The following is a 644-nucleotide window of genomic DNA, read 5'->3' as shown; positions in this document are numbered from 1 at the left end:
CCTCTCCCTCATCCTGATCCCTCCTCTCCCTCATCCTGATCCCTCCTCTCCCTCATCCTGATCCTCCCTCTCCCTCATCCTGATCCCTCCTCTCCCTCATCCTGATCCCTCCTCTCCCTCATCCTGATCCCCCCTCTCCCTCATCCTGATCCCTCCTCTCCCTCATCCTGATCCCTCCTCTCCCTCATCCTGATCCCTCCTCTCCCTCATCCTGATCCCTCCTCTCCCTCATCCTGATCCCTTTCTCTCCTCCTCCACTGTTCCCTCACAGACATTGTTCACGTCATTCCAGTCTAAAACTCAAAATGAAGTAAAAGGCCTCCAACAACCATCAGAGCATCAAACATCTTCCTTTATCATGTGAGTCTTATCTTAATTGGAAAAATCTACTTTTGTGTTTTCTCTTTCTTCATAACCTAGTAGTATTTGAACACCCAAACATGATTTCTGTCTCCTAAAGCCACCCTTGGCTGTGCGTTATGTGTCACATCTCAGCACCTGAGGATAAACAGGAGGCTCCCGTTCTCCCCACGCCTAGCTCATGTGACACTCTCCTCCACTGTTTCAGCTCTTGCTGGTTCTGCACACAGGGCTTTCCTAGAGGTCCCCCCCCCTTCCCATAAAGATATCACTTTGAGACCCTC

This window comes from Mus caroli, chromosome 6 (genome assembly GCF_900094665.2).
Source record: "Mus caroli chromosome 6, CAROLI_EIJ_v1.1, whole genome shotgun sequence".
NCBI classification, from domain to species: domain Eukaryota; kingdom Metazoa; phylum Chordata; class Mammalia; order Rodentia; family Muridae; genus Mus; species Mus caroli.
This window is presented reverse-complemented; position numbering follows the sequence as displayed.